This window comes from Heterodontus francisci, chromosome 14, assembly GCF_036365525.1.
Source record: "Heterodontus francisci isolate sHetFra1 chromosome 14, sHetFra1.hap1, whole genome shotgun sequence".
NCBI classification, from domain to species: Eukaryota; Metazoa; Chordata; class Chondrichthyes; order Heterodontiformes; family Heterodontidae; genus Heterodontus; species Heterodontus francisci.
This window is the reverse complement of record NC_090384.1, coordinates 85,771,441-85,789,731: the sequence shown is the minus strand read 5'-3', so window position 1 is coordinate 85,789,731 and position 18,291 is coordinate 85,771,441. Positions and strand designations below refer to the sequence as shown.

At 42.6% G+C, this 18,291-nt stretch overlaps 1 protein-coding gene across 5 annotated transcripts in view; it reads left to right on the top strand.

The window, feature by feature from the left end:
• The window catches only part of ano3 (anoctamin 3), a 628,446-nt gene that overhangs the window by 66,683 nt on the left and 543,472 nt on the right, over window positions 1-18,291 (top strand). The gene's annotated exons all lie outside the window — the stretch shown is intronic.

Here is an 18,291-nt window from a genome sequence, read left to right as displayed (position 1 = left end):
TTGGCGTATTGTCTTACTTTCTCACAAAACAACCATTTTTATAATACAGCTATTTACAACTGATTTTAATACATGAGGCAATTGAGACATGACAGACCTCTGCTTCTGTCACAGTCAAATTGTTTATGCCATGCTTTGCGATTGCCAAAGCTTACTTGGTTATATTTATGACTACTATTTCAAAGATTAGACATTGGAAAGAAGACTGATTTTTCTTAATCCCATTGGATCTCCCTCCATGTCCCCCAAAAGGCATGGTATACAAACATTAGTGCCCTTGTGTTAGTGTTACTGCAGAAGTAAAACTACCATTTCATTTAGTGATGAAAAAAGCTTCCTTTTGCTTCATTCGTGGCCCAAAACTAAAGTTGTGCTGGAGCAGCTGTCTAAAGCTGCCAATCTTCTACATATTTACAGAATCCCCATTCATAAATAAACTCTATAACATACTGCATTGAAAAGATCAACTCAGTTTGTCCCATTTCACTATAGTTTTTTGCTACAGTAATTTTAAAAGTGGATTAATGCTACTTTGGGGAGAGAGTGGGAATGTTTATGACTCTGGAAAAACTGAAATTCAGTCCTGTTGCCTGTTGTTAATATGGCAAAAGCAAACATTAAAATAAACAATGCCTTGGAATATGTTTTTATGGATTACAGCACATGGATCAATAAACAGATTGGGAGAAGGTTTATCTTAAAGCTTGAAAGGAGCAACAATTTGAGGAATATTAAATAACCTGTTAAATGAACAGCCATGTTGTGAAATGTTTGAACTTGAAATCAATTCAAAATTTCAAATGGTTAAATGTTTGGCTGACCATATATGCACGATGATGTTCTTGGGACAAAACAGTAAGATTCAGCCAGAATCAGTAGGAAACATAACTGCTGCATGTGATGTTAAAACATGGAGTCCTTTAGTCGCTTCAAGACTCCTTCTGCTGGTATATGTGTATATACATATTAGCTCCTTAAGTGGACTAAATGCACAATGCCAATCTCAATACACTGCATGCACCAAATCTGCCAAGTTTCCATTTGAGTGTGCTGTAAGATTGTATGATTCTATGATCGGGAGACTGATCTTCATATGGTTGTATGAATATATAAATACAGAGTAAATTGTAGAATAAATAGTCAAAACAAACACCAAAAATGAATAGAAATGGGCCAGAAGAACTAACAGAAGAAACCAGTACCTGGAAAACAGAACTCAAATTCCAAGCCCTCAAAAGAGAGGCAGGATTCAATGGGAAAGTGTTATTTCAGAGATTCCAAACACAGAAAAGGAAAAAATGCACTAATTATGTTGAGTAAAACAATGTTAACATGACAGAATGGGAGAGACTTGATAGCCTTGCTCATTAGTTGAATTATCTGCACATTTTTCTATTTCCCATTGTATTCCTCATGCATATCCAGTCTGGCAGTTCATTCTGTGACAGTGTAAAAATCCTAGTGAGCAGAAGCTTAAATAAATCTATATTTGATATGTATGGTTATCTATAAAGTGATTTTAGTTCATCAGCAACACTATATTTACTTAAAATGTACAGCTTTTAAAATGTGTGCAACTGATAAACATGACACAAAAACCTCTAGCTTTTTCAGTCAGTCAAGAGCTGGTACCATTGGACCTACTTGTCACTTGTGTTGAATGGACAATCTAATGTTTACATTAATATGTCTATCACTGCTTATCACATTTAGTACTTTGTGTTGTGTGATTGTCTTTAAGAGTAATGTACCTTTAAGATCTTAGTATGCAAATGAGCCGAGTACCAGGACATTGTCATGTAACTACAAGCCACTCCCACTCTGCTACAGTAACACCAACAGGCAAGTCTTGGCATAGTTAGTTCTGTTCTGTATATATTAGCTGTTTAATAAAACTGTTTTGAGATCTTCAAAAAACCTGAACTCCATGCATCTCATTTGTGTTGAATCAAACAACATAAAAAGCTTCTCATTGCACTTTACACTTATATTAATCCACGGAATCACATTCTTTGTGCACCATTTTTCACCTATATTATATCCTAAAGGATTGTGGTGATATGTGGTGACTAGTGATATTTAATTTTCTTTATGACCCTTTTTTTCCTCCAGTTTTTCTCCCTTTCTGCCTCTCGCACAGGCACCAATAGCCCCCCAGTACTTTGACCAATAAACTGTTCTAGACAGTGACTGTCAGCAAGTTATTTGCCATAGAGGGCCTCATAACTGAGCCCCACCCAGTTCACAATCTGTGCCCACATCCATAGATGTGCTCTTTCCATTTAGAGGCATTGGATGCATTAGGAGCAGTTTTTTAAGCTTCCTAATATAGGGGAATTGAGATCTGCTAACTTGCTGCAGGCTGGGGATGAAACCAGGGATCTTCTAGTCAGCTACTGCCTGTGGTTACACCAGGATATGAAGGAAGCTTCAGACGGTCATTCAAAAAAGTATATTTTGAAGCTTTGTGTAAATTGTGAGGCATTTCGGGTTCAAAAGCAATGAATCCTATACTATGTTTTTTGATTGTTTAGCTACACAAAGGCTGTTGGGTTACTCATGTGACTGCTAAATTCTACTAGCTAGAAAAATTTCCTTGACGTTTTATCTGGCTTTAGAAAAGAATGCTTTGACCTCTATACATGTTTATTCCACAACACACATTGTAATGATTGTTTGAAGTGCAGCTCCGCACATGTCATGAAATTCCAAAGTATATTTTAAAGATATCTAATTGTCCTTTTCCTTGACATTTTTAAGCACTGACTTTCAACTGGTAAATAATGCTTATCTAGAGTATAGTATAAAAAAAAGGAAAGACGGTACCGGCCCTTCGTTTTGCAAGCTGGAACGTCAGAACTATGTGTCCTGGCCTGTCGGAAGACCTTACACAAGTCAACGGTTCTCGGAAGACCGCCATCATTAACAATGAGCTCAGCAGACTCAATGTGGACATTGCAGCACTTCAGGAAACACGCCTCCCTGCAAGCGGATCTCTAAGAGAGCAAGACTACACCTTCTTCTGGCAGGGTAGGGATCCTGAAGAACCAAGACAGCGTGGAGTGGGCTTCGCCATCAGAAACTCTTTGTTCAGCATGATAGAGCCACCCTCAAATGGCTCGGAACGCATACTGTCCATCCGACTGTTCACCGCCTCTGGTCCAGTACACCTACACAGCATCTATGCTCCAACACTCTGCTCCCCACCTGAAGCTAAAGACCAGTTCTACGAGGAACTCCATAATACTATTAGCAGCATCCCCAATATCGAACACCTGTTCCTGCTGGGGGACTTTAATGCCAGGGTTGGGGCCGACCATGACTCATGGCCCTCCTGCCTTGGGCGCTATGGCATTGGAAGGATGAATGAGAATGGACAGAGACTGCTTGAGTTGTGTACCTATCATAACCTCTGCATCACCAACTCGTTCTTTCACACTAAACCCTGTCACCAGATTTCTTGGAGGCACCCAAGATCACATCATTGGCACCAGCTGGACCTCATCATCAGAAGGCGAGCCTCTTTAAACAGCTTTCAAATCACACGCAGCTTCCACGGTGAGGACTGTGACACCAACCACTCCCTGGTGTGCAGCAAGGTTGGACTCAAACCAAAGAAGCTGCATCACTCCAAGCAGAAGGACCGCCCACACATCAACACTAGCAGAATCTCTCATCCACAGCTGTTACATAGGTTTCTAAATTCACTTGAAAAAGTCCTTCAAATCACTCCTACAGGGGATGCAGAGACCAAGTGGGCCCACATCAGAGATGCCATCTATGACTCAGCAATGACCACCTATGGCAGACATGTGAAGCGGAATGTAGACTGGTTTCAATCTCATTTTGAAGAGCTGGAACCTGTCATAGCCGCTAAGCGCATTGCACTGCTGAACTACAAGAAACCTCCAGTGTGTTAACATCCGTAGCACTGAAAGCAGCCAGAAGCACTGCACAAAGAACAGCCAGGCACTGCACAAATGACTACTGGCAACACCTATGCAGTCATATTCAGCTGGCCTCTGACACCGGAAATATCAGAGGAATGTATGATGGCATTAAGAGAGCTTTTGGGCCAACCATCAAGAAGATCGCTCCCCTCAAATCTAAATCAGGGGACACAATCACTGACCAACGCAAGCAAATAAACCGCTGGGTGGAGTACGACCTAGAACTGTACTCCAGGGAAAATGTTGTCACTGAGACTGCCCTCAATGCAGCCCAGTCTCTGCCAGTCATGGATGAGCTGGACATACAGCCAACAAAATTGGAACCCAGTGATGCCATTGTTTCTCTAGCCAGCGGAAAAGCCCCTAGGAAGGACGGCATTACCCCTGAAATAATCAAGAGTGCCAAGCCTGCTATACTTTCAGCACTGTACGAAGTGCTTTGCCTGTGCTGGGACGAGGGAGCAGTACCTCAGGACGTGCGCGATACCAATCTCATCACCCTCTATAAGAACAAGGGTGACCGCGGTGACTGCAACAACTACCGTGGAATCTCCCTACTCAGCATAGTGGGGAAAGTCTTCGCTCGAATCGCTTTAAACAGGCTCCAGAAGCTGGCTGAGCGCGTCTACCCTGAGGCACAGTGTGGCCTTCAAGCAGAGTGATCCACCATTGACATGCTGTTCTCCCTTCGGCAGCTACAGGAGAAATGCCGTGAACAACAGATGCCCCTCTACATTGCTTTCATTGATCTCACCAAAGCCTTCGACCTCGTCAGCAGACGTGGTCTCTTCAGACTTCTAGAAAAGATCGGATGTCTACCAAAGCTACTAAGTATCATCGCTTCATTCCATGACAATATGAAAGGCACAATTCAGCATAGCGGCGCCTCATCAGACCCCTTTCTTATCCTGAGCGGCGTGAAACAGGGCTGTGTTCTCGCACCTACACTGTTTGGGATCTTCTTCTCCCTGCTGCTCTCACATGCGCTCAAGTCTTCAGAAGAAGGAATTTTCCTCCACACAAGATCTGGTGGCAGGTTGTTCAACCTTGCCCGTCTAAGAACGAAGACCAAAGTACGGAAAGTCCTCATCAGGGAACTCCTCTTTGCTGACGATGCTGCATTAACATCTCACACTGAAGAGTGTCTGCAGAGACTCATCGACAGGATTGCGGCTGCCTGCAACGAATTTGGCCTAACCATCAGCCTCAAGAAAATGAACATCATGGGACAGGACATCAGAAATGCTCCATCCATCAATATTGGCGACCACGCTGTGGAAGTGGTTCAAGAGTTCACCACCCTAAGCTCAACTATCACCAGTAGCCTGTCTCTCGATGCAGAAATCAACAAGTGCATAGGAAAGGCTTCCACTGCTATGTCCAGACTGGCCAAGAGAGTGTGGGAAAATGGCACACCGACACAGAACACAAAAGTCCGAGTGTTTCAAGCCTGTGTCCTCTGTACCTTGCTCTACGGCAGCGAGGCCTGGACAACGTATGTCAGCCAAGAGCGACATCTCAATTCATTCCATCTTCGCTGCCTCCGGAGAATCCTTGGCATCAGGTGGCAGGACCGTATCTCCAACACAGAAGTCCTCGAGACAGCCAACATCCCCAGCATATACACCCTACTGAGCCAGCGGCGCTTGAGATGGCTTTGCCATGTGAGCTGCATGGAAGATGGCAGGATCCCCAAGGACACATTGTACAGCGAGCTCGTCATTGGTATCAGACCCACCGGCCATCCATGTCTCCGCTTTAAAGACGTCTGCAAACGCGACATGAAGTCCTGTGACATTGATCACAAGTCGTGGGAGTCAGTTGCCAGCGATCGCCAGAGCTGGAGGGCAGCCATAAAGGCAGGGCTAAAGTGTGGCGAGTTGAAAAGACTTAGCAGTTGGCAAGAAAAAAGACAGAAGCGCAAGGGGAGAGCCAACTGTGTAACAGCCCCGAAAACCAATTTTATCTGCAGCACCTGTGGAAGAGTCTTACACTCTAGAATTGGCCTTTATAGCCACTCCAGGCGCTGCTACACAAACCACTGACCACCGCCAGGCGCTTACCCATTGTCTCTCGAGACAAGGAGGCCAATGAAGAAGAGTATAGATTATAGAGAGATACAGCACTGAAACAGGCCCTTCGGCCCACCGAGTCTGTGCCAACTATCAACCACACATTTATACTAATCCTACATTGATCCATATTCCCTTCCATTCCCCGAACTACATTAAGGGCAATTTACAATGGCCAATTTACCTAACAACCTGCAAGTCTTTGGCAGTGGGAGGAAACCAGCACACCCGGCAGAAACCCACACGGTCACAGGGAGAACTTGCAAACTCCACACAGGCAGTAGCCAGGACTGAATCCAGGTTGCTGGAGCTGTGAGGCTGCGGTGCTAACCACTGCACCACTGTGCAACTAATGTAATTATACGTTATAATTAGTGTACAAAAAATTGCAGATACACAAACAGGATAGCTTTCAGTTTGTGTTTTTCTCGCATCGACTGCATCAGTAAGTACTTTCAGTTTAACTGTTAAAACACCCTATAGATTATGCTTCAGTTTTTCTTCTCTAATTCTCTGCAAGCTAAAAATGTCAAGTGTGTATGGTCTGTAAAATGATGGAATTTAAAGTGAAATTGTCTCAATGAGAGATCTACAAATGTGACTGGGAGAAATTGTGACCTTTTAGAATTCTTTTTCTCTGTGTTCAACCTGTAGAGGTTGATCACATTGATCACCTGCTATAGAGTGGGATGACATCAGCTGTGGATAGAGCAATTCAGAGAGCGTTTGTGCAACACTCAGCCATCACTTCCTTGTCATTTTAATCAACCATAACTGGCCAAGTTCCAAAAGATCAGAAGCACGTTGACCTGTCTATTCTTCATATCAATTCCACTTTGCTGTTCCACGCAGCCAGTTATGAAATAATTCCACATTCTTGACTTCTGTTTTCTGATTGTAATCGTGATTGCAATTATGAACTGGTGTAGAATGCAATCTCTCACAGCAGCTTGAGAACATCTTCAGTACTAAAACTGATTTCGACTGCTGCATTATTTATTTATTTTTATTTAGAGATACAGCACTGAAACAGGCCCTTTCGGCCCACCGAATCTGTGCCGACCAACAACCACCCATTTATACTAACCCTACAGTAATCCCATATTCCCCACCAGCTACCTACACTGGGGGCAATTTACAACAGCCAATTTACCTATCACCTGAAGTCTTTGGCTGTGGGAGGAAACTGGAGCACCCGGCAAAAACCCACACGGTCACAGGGAAAACTTGCAAACTCCACACAGGCAGTACCCAGAATTGAACCCGGGTCCCTGGAGTTGTGAGATTGCGGTGCTAACCACTGCGCCACTATGCTCTCTGAATTGCTTTATCCACAGCTGATGTCATCAATGGTGATGAGTGATCAATGTGATCAACCTCAACAGGTTGAAAACAGAGAAAAAGAATTCTAAAAGGTCAGAATTTCTCCCAGTCACATTTGTAGATCTCTCATTGAGTCAATTTCACTTTCAATTCCATCATTTTACAGACCTTACACATTTGACATTTTTAGCTTGCAGAGAATTAGAGAAGAAAAACTGAAGCATAATCTATAGGGTATTTTCACAGTTAAACTGAAAGTACTTACTGATGTAGTCGATGCGAGAAAAACACAAATTGATATCCTTGATATGGGAAATATTCTTTCTCTCAGTTAATTATAGTATTCCACAGTACATTAATAGAGAACCACTTCTTTATTTTTTGCCATTTCAGGGAATAATTTCACTGTTGGTCATAAGTAATGCATTAGTACTACTTTATACCGCAATCTTGCTTTGTTTATAAAGAAGCATATTTCAATCTAATGTACAGTAACTTTATTATTAGGATCTTTCATTGTTTTTACAATGTTGTCTGCAAGACTTTAGGTTAGAAAAGATAAATGATGAAGTAAAAACAAAATCCAAGTACTGTGGATGCTGGAATCTGAAATAAAAACAGAAAATGCTGGAAATACTCAGGAGGTGGGGCAACATCTTTGGAGAGCGAAACAGAGTAGATGACGTTTCATCAGATCTGGGAAATGTTAGCAATGTAATAGGTTTTAAGCAAGTGAAAAGAGGGCGAGTGAGAAGAAGAACAAAAGAGAAAGTCTGTAATAGACAGAGAATAAATACCAAAAGAGTTGGTTGTGCAGGGCCAAAGGGAGTGGTAATAGGACAAGGAAAGAAACAAACAATGGGCTGAAATTTATGGTCCCGCCACCGAAGGCCCACCCGCGCGGGCTACATGTTGTAGAGCTGCTGCGATATTAAGCACGGTGGCTCATCTAAATAGCTGGGGCGGACCGCCCACCATGATGACGTGGAAAGGGTCGGCTGTCTGACCCTGACAATGGCATCTGCTGCCTTTGCGCAGGCGCTGACGCCATTTTTAAAGGACTTCGAGCCTCACATTTCAATTTAAATATTTAAAGAGAGATTGAAATAAAATGATTAAAACATTTATTTCACCCCTCTCCCACCCACCCCCAATAACCATATAATTAATTACTTGCCCACTCGTCCCCCCGCAAAACACTTACCTTGTCCACTTGACCTTCCCCTCTCAAAGTGCATAAACTTCAAACTATAACCCTTCCCAGCATCCCCGACACCAATGATACCACTTTGACCCCAATTTCCCCCCCTCACACTGAGAAACTTACCTGCTCCCCGCTCCCCATCAGTGTTCCGCCTCGGTTCCCCCGACGGGGATACAAAGGCGTGGGAGTGCCGGCCACCAGCACAAAGACCGCACCGGACCCGCCGGCAGGAGCGTAACGGTAATTAATTCATTTATTTACATCAATTTAAATATTTAAATTGAGCTCCTGTCGCCAAACGGCGGGGGTGCTGCCACGAAGCCTCACCACCGCCAGCAGTATTGGGCTGGACCTTCCCAGCGTCGAGGTCCGTGGCGGGTCTCTCCCGAAGGAATTTTCCTGCCCCCAAGCCACGACCCCCGATGTCGGGGGCGTCTGTAAAATTCAGCCCAATACATCTAGAGGAGGTGTGAATGTGGGCATTGATTTTTATTTCACTTAATTTAAATGGCCACTTAGACCAAATTATTTTGCATGCCCACTTTTTTGTATATTGTTGCACCTTGTTCCAGTTGCATTAAGGATGCATCCAATGTGTGTAAGCTTGCAGTTCAGTTTACTACTTAAACAAAGCTATTTGATATGCAACAAATTGTTATAGCTAATCTGGAATGAGTAGGAATTACAGACTGAAACCCTGAACATTGCAGTAATTGGAAGAAAAAACTTCTCTGCCAGCAAGCAAAGTTCAATTTTTTAATGATAAATGGAATTGAAAAGGAATTCAATACTTGCAAAACTTCTGAAAATATATAATTGTTTTGCTGAATTTTGTAAGTTTGGTGTCTACTATGTCCCCCACTAATACTCAATGTGGTTCCTACATGCGTTTTGGGGATACAGTTACTAAAATTAGTGGCCATTAGAATGACAGATGGAAGAAATATATGGAAAATAATATTATCATTATCAAGAGAATGCCATATAGACATGTGACTGAAAATCTACAATGAGTTACAGGTGTTAAGGAGTGGCGTTAGTTAATTTCTGGTCTATTTGTATCAGTTTCATCCCATTTATTAACTTGAACTTATTTTAAATAGAGGTATGAAAATGGGCCCCAATTTTATGAGCCCTGTAGGAATGGGAACAGAGGCAGTTTGGGGGGGGGGCCTATAAAATTGCGAGGGAGTGCCTGTCACCTTTCCGACGCCATGAAATTGAGTCCGGGGTGGGGAAGGCTGAGGACAACCTTTCCGCCCAGAAGTCAAATGAGGTCCTTAACTGCCCTCTGTGTGAGCTGGTGGGGAGGGGCCTCCTGTGTGGGGAATCTGTGGCCCACAGAGGGCCCCAGTGGCAAAGGCCATCCCTGTGCCACCACCCACCCCCCTGCCCTCAACTACCCACTCCTACACCTCTCACCGAAGCCTGCTGGACGGGTCCCTGCGAGCCCGACCCACTTACCTGAGGTCCAGGGCTCCATGGCTGCTCCGGCTCCTGGGCCTCTTGTCACTGTATTGTAGTGTAGTGGTGACTTCACCTTTAAGAAACTGTACCTTTAAGACACCAGGCCACTGCTGCAACTTATGACATCATCAGACATATATAAGGAGACACACTCAGCATCACAGAGAGCAGACACACCAGCAAGGAAAAGACCTAGACCTGAAATCATGCAATATAGGTGAGTAAGACAATAAACAGTCTTTGTGTTGAATCCAAATATAAAGCCTGCATTTCTCATTTAATGAAGACTTAAGAACACAGCATAACACTACAATTTCTGGCAATGAGGGAGAAAAAAGTTAAAAAGATGCGGCACAGAAGGAACCAAGGACAGAAAGCAAACAATGACAAAAAAGTTGAGAGAAAACTAGGACTGGATCAGAGAGAACGCATGGACCGGAATAAAGAAAACATCTGGTTGGAACAGAAAAAAAAAATTCTAGATTTAAGCAAAAGTAATCACCATGTGTTCGCAACAACTGCCAGTCATTCCAGGCTTTAAAGAGACGGATAGCAACCCAGGGCCACACTGGAGCAAACGGATAACAAGATTCAAACACCTAACGTTGGCACTCCATATCAATACACCCTGAAGAAAGAGAGCGTTACTCCTACACTATGCTGGACCAAAAGTAGATGTTATCTTTGATACTCTCTCAGACACCGGAGCCGACGATGATTCTGACGCAACGAAGAACGCTCTAACAATATATTTTCAACCGAGGACAAATCCTCACTACGAAACTTATGTCTTCAGGCAAGCAAAACAAGATAAGTGCGAGACCCTTGACCACTATACAATGACACTCAGGAGTCTGAGCCAGAATTGTAACTTCACAGACGTGGGCAAAGAAATCATCTCTCAGATCATTATGGCCTGCCAATCACCAAGACTAAGAAGGCAAACACTTAAATAGGGCGACTCATTAAACTTGCAAAAGCTACTCGATATTGGCAGAATGCTGGAAGCCAGTGAAAGACAATCAAAAGTTTTATAAGGGAAAGAGGCAAATAACATTAAGACGAGAATCTCCTAAGGCCAGGTCAGATTCATCAACAGAATCCATGAATGCTACAAGAGGAAGGTTTCACCAGAGAAACACACCAAACACAAGGGCACAGAGGAAACCCAGAAAAATGTCCAAGGCACGTCAGGGAAGATCAAGACAGAGATTACAATCACCTCACATTCAAACATGCAATCATTGCGGTGGTGCTTATCCTCACTACAAAATCTGTCTGTGAGAGGAAAGAAGTGTAACGCCTGTGGAAAAATGGGACATTTCACAAGAGTATGTTGATCACAACTTGCAGAAGATATTAATGGTTTGAATGCCAGAAGGAAGATTACATATTCGCAGCACAAGAAAAAATCTTTGTTGCTCGTAACCACAAGTACCGACCCCTGACTATATGCGATGTATTCGTAGGCAATTCCACAATCTCTGCAGTAATTCACTCAGGAGCAACGGTCAACATAATGGATGCCCTGATATTCCATGAGTTACAGAGGAAACAGAAACTGCAATTGGTCAAGCCAATATCTAAAATCTTCTTCTCCAGAGAAGATACCCCTCTACCGGTCCTAGGGATGATCCAAGTTACTCTGAAATCCTCCCATGCGTCCACATGTCTGACTGAGTTCCATGTCGCAGACTCAAGCAAGGGAAATCTGCTACGTTTCGAAACTGCCAGCGAATTGAAGCTGATCACGATCAGAGGACAGAACTACCTTATGAAAGAAGACATCTTGAAGAAGTATCCACTGCCACAATTCACAGCTATTCAACCCTACATGCACTCGACTGAAAGCTTGTGAGATAGACAAGAGTCAAAAACAGGATAAAGGCACAAGCAGACCGACAGATGCACGCAAAAGATAGTGAGATAAAAGGAGACAAAGTCCTGGTTCAGTAAGGGAAAACATCAAAAATTAGCTCACCATTTGACTCAAGAATGCTTACGCTAGTTCAGAGGAAAGGAACATAATCATAGTGAAGAGAGGAAACTACATTGTGAAGAGAAATATAACCTCTTTCAAAAAAGTCAATGCTCTTTGAGGTGGGATTGCCGTCCTTCAAGGGACCGGGAGCCTGACAGCGGGCAGTTAATTGGTTGCCCGCCATGGAATTCAGTTGGGGGTCCGAAACAGGGCTGAGGCGGACTTGCCTCCCCATCTTCCGGCCCATTGCCAGGACCCCGTCATAGTTATAGAGTCATTTGTGGCACAGAAGGAGGCAATTCAGCCCATCGAGTCCATGCTGGCTCTCTGATAGTCTCTGTAATGTTAGAGCCGGAGTAGTGTTTGTAACATAACTTCATCTTGGGATTTTGTCAGGTCTAAGGAGTCTCCTGACCCTATTTTGACAGCTTCAGAAGAACTGATGAATTTGGAGCAAGACCATCTCAAGTCATAATTTCTGTTCCTATTGAAGTTCAGCTAGGAATGAAAGAAATTAAAATAAATATCATTTACAACTGTGTTAGACTATCAAACATCCACAGGATTTAAAATGGAAGTGTTCTTGCTGACCTCTTGTACCCTTAGAAGCTAACACCTGGGATATAGAGAAATAAATGATGTCTTTCAAGGTATGACCATCAATCTTGTGCTCCCTAACCTACATTGGTTCCCTATCCAGCCAAGTTCTGAATTTAAAATTCTCATCTCTGTTTTCAAATCTATCCATGGCCACATCCCTCCCTACCTCTGTAAAGTCCTCCAGCCCTACAACCAAGATATCTGCACTCCTCCAACTCTGGTCTCTTGTGCATCCCTGATTTTCATTACTCCACCATTGGCAGCTGTGCTTTCAGCTGCTTGGACCCGAAGTTCTGGAATTTCCTCCCTCAGCCTCTCCTGCTCCTTACCTCTAATCTTTTAAGGCACTCCTTATAACCTACCTCTTTGTTCAAGCTTTTGGTCTTCCATCCTAATATCTCCTTATGCGACTCAGTGTCAAATTTTGTTTGATACAGCTCTTGTAAAGCACTTTGGGATGTTTTACTATGTCAAAGGGGCTATATAAATACAAGTTGTTGTTGCGGAAGGAAGTTTATGAATTTAACGCAACAGTTTCTTGAATATCCTTCAGATTCGACTCTTACACTCTTTTGCATGTGTAATGTACACTTCATAGATTTATAGACAAGGATGCAACACAGTAAGTGGTTTTTACTTGCTTTGTAATCAAAACATACTTGTTTAGGCATAATGGTCAAATTCAACTGCAGCAGTGGTGTGAAATGGATTGTTCACCCTGAAACCTTTTTGCATGCTAGTCTGCAATGTACACTCTCTACAACCTGGGAAAAGAATGCTAATTAACAAAAATGACCAACCACTTCTTACAGATTGATGATAAAAATATGTACATTTTCCTACAGGAACTTGGATAAAAAATTATGGCATAGCAGTCGGCCATTTGGCCCATCGAGTCTGTGCCAGCCAACCACCTCCCAACTCTTGTTGCATAGCCCTGTAGGTTACAGCACCTCATGGGCATCCCCAAGATTTGAATTGTGACTGAACTACACTGGTTAAGCAAGGACAAGGGAGGAAGATTTAGCCAAATAAAAGGTAGTAGTGATGAGGGGTAAAAATGTAATCTGTTTCACTTATGGCTACCACATTGGCTATTGTAGGAATGAGGAGTTAGTAGGAAAGCATTTCCAATTCTCACCACTGGTGATCTCATGTGGAGATTTAAAAAAAAATTATTTTTAATCCTCTTTGTACAATATTGAGTTTGTAGGCGATTTCAAGAGAGTGATGGAACAGCAATTTAATTTCTGAGTTTAGATCATGTCATAAATCACTTGAACTTTACTATCATGAATTGGGGACATTATCAAAACTCTGAGGTTAAATTACTTCCTTTTGCTCACTCCTAACCATCCATCATAATGAATATTCATAAAATTAAATTGAAATAATGAGATTTAAAGCAGTGCTTGAAGTAAATTGATTGAAGATTCTGCCATATTTCAGAATAATATTACCACATGAGACTAGTTTTTCCAGCCCTGGTGAAGTTCCTGCTAGAAATAAGTGCAAAACTTGCCAGAGCAATATGCTAATTGCATGTGCTGCTCATTAGCATAATTAATCACAGCTCAATATGCAGCTTTGACCTTCTGTGTGGAGGGAGCCCGATGGAGTGACCAGGAGCATTGCACTGCAGGCAAAATTTTATAGAAATGCCATCACTTAAAAGTAAGTGACAGCATCAAGGGTAAAAATTCTTTGAGCCTTTGGAAAAAGCTTTTTGAAGGTAGAAGCAGGAAAAACATAAACAAAGTGAAACTAAAGGAAAACCAATGTGGAGGCATGAAACAGCGTCTGCAGGCAAATGAGAAAAAAAGGAAAAACCTGCATCCATGTAATTTCTTTTGTGACATCTCAAAGCATTTTAAAACTAATTAAGTACTTCATAAATGTAGTCACTGTTGTAATATCGGAGACTTGGCAGCCAAATTGCACATAGCGCCCCACAATCTACAACGGGATAACGACCAGATAATCTGTTTTAGTGATACTGGTTGAGGGATAAATATTGGCCAGGACATCGGGGATAACTCCCCTGCTCTTCCTCAAAATGGTGCCATGGGATATCTTACATCCACCTGGGAGGGCAAATGAGGCCTCAGTTTAACATCTCATCTGAAAGGCAGCACCTCTGACAGAAAGAAAGAAAGGCTTACATTTACATGGCACCTTTCACAATCCCAGAGCATTCCAAAGTGCTTTACAGCCAATAAAATGCTTTTCAAATGTAGTCAGTGTTGTAATGTAGGACAAGTGGCAGCCAATTTGTGCACAGCAAGCCTCCACAAACAGCAATGTGGCAATGACCAGATAAACTGTTTTAGTGCTATTGGTTGAGGAAGAAATATTGGTCAGGAAACTGGGGATAATTCCCCTGCTGTTCCTTGAAATAATGCCATGGGACCTTTGGTGCCCACCCGAGAGAGCAGACAGGGCCTTGGTTTAACATCTCATCCGAAAAACAGTACCTTCACCAGTGCAGCACTCCTTCAGTACTGCTCTGGAGTGTCAACCTAGATATCTGTGCTCAGGACTCCACAACTTTCTGACTTGGAGGCAAGAGCGTTTCCACTGAGCGACAGCTGACACCAAATGATCGAGTTGTGCAGCACCCCTCACCCTGGTGAGATAGAGGTGGTGCTGCACAGTGTGCAAGGAGGCCACCTCCTAAGTTCACCTTCCAAAATACAGAAGAAACACATAGCAGCATGTTCATTAGCCAGTACATATAAATAGAGGTCTTCCTATTCCTGCTTCAGGCCAAGCTATCATTTAGTTAGATATTGGGTACTTGGGAAGCTCTTTCCATCATAGGAAATGATGCACAAGGAGTGTTCAGTTTCATAAGTTAGGCTTTGGAATATAAGCTTTGGATAATAATTGAATTTCTATTTTTGCAGATTTTCTGTAGATTCCATTGGTTAAGGTTGTTTTATTTGGGAATAATTGAATCTACTGTAGTTATTCTTTGTAAGAAGTTGGACTTGGATCTAGGCAGTATGTGCTAGTATGAATAGCTCAAACGCGAAGGATTTCATGTCAGATTCTGTTCAGCTTGAATACATGCTGATATAGATCCTTATCGCTGTTTCCCTCTTATCATCAAACCCTCGCCATTCAGTTCAGATGTTGCTGAATGTCAGTTGATCTGCAGTGGTTTGCCTCTGAAAATTAAAGGCTCAATGTTCACCCTGCAAAATCATCATTCACTTGATCTAATAGCTGATGAAACATCCTGACCCACACAAGTACAGACATTCATCTGCATAATAAGAACTGAAAATTTACTTTTGAAGTGTCAGCTTGACTCAGTGGTAGCACTCTGTCAAGCCTCACTATGGATGTTAGCAAATAATCGAAGTGGACACTTCTGTATAGCACTGGAAGAATGCTGCATTGATGGAAGTGCTATCTTTTGAATGGCACATTAAACCAAGCCTTTTCTGCTTGCTCCTTTGGTTGTAAATGATCCCATGGCAATATTTAAAGAAAAGCAGAGATTTTTTTCATTTTCCTGACCAACATTCTTCCCTCAGCCGACACCACTGAGAATAGATTACCTGATCATTCACTTGCTGCTGTGGGGACTTTTCTGTGCTGTAATTAGCCATCGTATTTGCCTGCAGAGCAGCTGCAGTTTTGTTTTTATTCGTTCACGGGATAGGTGTGTCGCTGGCAAGCAATGTTCCCTTTAAGCTGCGCAGCCTTGTGACCGTACAGCAACCTGAAAGCCCCAGGTGAACCATGCACAAGTCAGCACCGCATGCAGGGCCGTGCAAAAAGATTTAAAGGGGGTGCGCACCTAAATAAATTGCCTGCTCAGTCCAAAAGAAATTAGAAGGTGTGTTGCTGGCAAGGCCATCCCCATACAATTGAGTGGTTTGCTAGGCCGTTTCAGAGGACAGTTAAGAGTCAATCAGATCATTAGTCCAAACATCTGGATTACAAGCCCAATAGCATAACCACTATGCAACTGTACTCCCTACTTCAAAAGTAATCCACTGAGAAGTGAAGAGCTCAAAAGTGAAGAAGGCATATGACTTGCCATTGGTTACCATCATTGGCAGTGCATGTATTGTAACTGAACTGGTTACCCGGGAATGGTAGAGAAGCAGTGATTGGAGAGGATCAGGTTCACCAGAGAGACTATAACTGACTGCTGACTCATGCAGATCATTTGAGACAGTCAATCATTTGCAGTACACATGGAGGATATCAGAGGAATTGACCATTTGTCCTGTACCACCTATTAATGGGGTACTTGAAAGACTTTGTCTCCACAGATACTGCTAGATCTACCGTAGCAATAACTTAGCAGCTGACCAATCGGTGCAGGCGGAGAGATAGATGTGTGACAGACTCATTGCTGAAGTCATTCTAGGGGATCTGCAGTTGAGCACTGGGATATTTGACTTACAGTCACAGAACTGCTTATTTAATTTTTGATGAATGCTGCATATGTTTATTTGGCTTGCATTTGACAACAAATGTATTATTTCCTCATATTAGAATGCCAGACTCCAACATGCGTCAAATGTAAAGTCATTTTTATCAGCCTGCGGAGTGTTAGAGGTTCATGAGTTCAGTGTGTTTTGCTGCATCATTTGTCATTTGAAGATCATGTACTTCTTTGTGTTGCTTGTAGAGGTGCCTTACTGCTGAGTTCTTCACTATTTGATAAAGTATTATATAGCTACATAGCCAATTGCCAAGCGTGCAAGGCCCAATATGTGAATTATAGAAGCAAAATGCTGCATATGCTGGAAATCTGAAATAAAAACAGAAAGTGCTGGAAATACGCAGCAGGTCAGGCAGTATCTGTGGCGAGAGAAGCAGAGTTAATGTTTCAGGTCTGAACTGTTCTGATGAACGGTCACACACTAAAACGTCAATACTGCTTCTTTCTCCACAGATGCTGCATGACCTGCTGAATATCTCTGGCACTTTCTGTTTTTAGCCCAATATGAACTTAATCTGTGATTAAACCTGATTTACCTCGATCAGTGACTGGCATCATATCATTTCTGCGGTTATTGTGCGCTCAGTACTTTTTTACAGACTGATACTTGATTATGCAAAACTGACACTGACATGAGTTCCAATTCACTACTTTTGTACTGATCTGCTGCTTTTGTGCTACTCCACAATGCAGAAGAAATAAATTCATGATGCCTACTAGCTGGAGTGAGTACAGAACAGTGCACAGCTATGGGAATTTGCAGTTTCTCGGTCATGATTAATTGGGATTGCTCTCCAAGTGTGTTGGGGCATCTTGGACATTGGATCCTAAAGCCTCTATAATAAAGTGAGATCAGTAAAAGATGTAACTATTGCCTGGTTTCTTGGCATTCTGATTTTCATCGCTGCACCATTGGTAGCCAAGTCTTCAGCCACCAAGGCCCTAAGCTCTGGAATTCCCTTCATAAATCTCTCCACCTCTCTCTCTCCCCTTAAGAGACATGCTCACACTATACGAACTTATGAACTATAAATATGAACTTATGAAGTAAAAAATAATGATTTAGATGAGGGAACTAAATGGAATATCTCCAAATTTGCAGATGACACAAAATTGGGTGGGAGGGTGAGTTGTGAGGAGGATGCCGAGAGACTTCATGGTGATTTGGACAAGTTGAGTGAGTGGGCTAATGCATGGCAGATGCAGGATAATGTAAATAAATGTGAGGT